Source organism: Calidris pugnax, unplaced genomic scaffold, assembly GCF_001431845.1.
Source record: "Calidris pugnax isolate Ruff unplaced genomic scaffold, ASM143184v1 scaffold304, whole genome shotgun sequence".
Lineage (NCBI taxonomy): Eukaryota > Metazoa > Chordata > Aves > Charadriiformes > Scolopacidae > Calidris > Calidris pugnax.
Genome location: NW_015091068.1, coordinates 431,371 through 431,848, shown reverse-complemented (window position 1 = coordinate 431,848; position 478 = coordinate 431,371).

Sequence of the window (478 nt, the reverse complement as noted above, 5' to 3'; positions counted from 1 at the left end):
AAAGCAAGAAGGTAGAAAGGACAGAAAGGAAGAAAGAAAGAAAGAAAAAAAGAAGAAAGGAAGGAAGGAAGGAAGGAAGAAAGGAAGGAAGAAAGGAAGGAAGGAAGGAAGGAAGGAAGGAAGGAAGGAAGAAAGAAAGGAAGAAAGGAAGAAAGGAAGAAAGGAAGAAAGGAAGAAAGGAAGAAAGGAAGAAAGGAAGAAAGGAAGAAAGGAAGAAAGGAAGAAAGGAAGAAAGGAAGAAAGGAAGAAAGGAAGAAAGGAAGAAAGGAAGAAAGGAAGAAAGGAAGAAAGGAAGAAAGGAAGAAAAAGAAAACAATCAAATCAACATCATCTAGCTGTTGAAACCTGAGCCTGGACTTAACTCTGCTGCTTTTGATCACCTGTGAGAGCATTTGCTAGTTACAACATCAGGCCTCTTGAAGTAGCTGGGTCACGGTGCAGGCAGCTGCTGGTCCTAGGTGCAGAATCATGGCTTCAG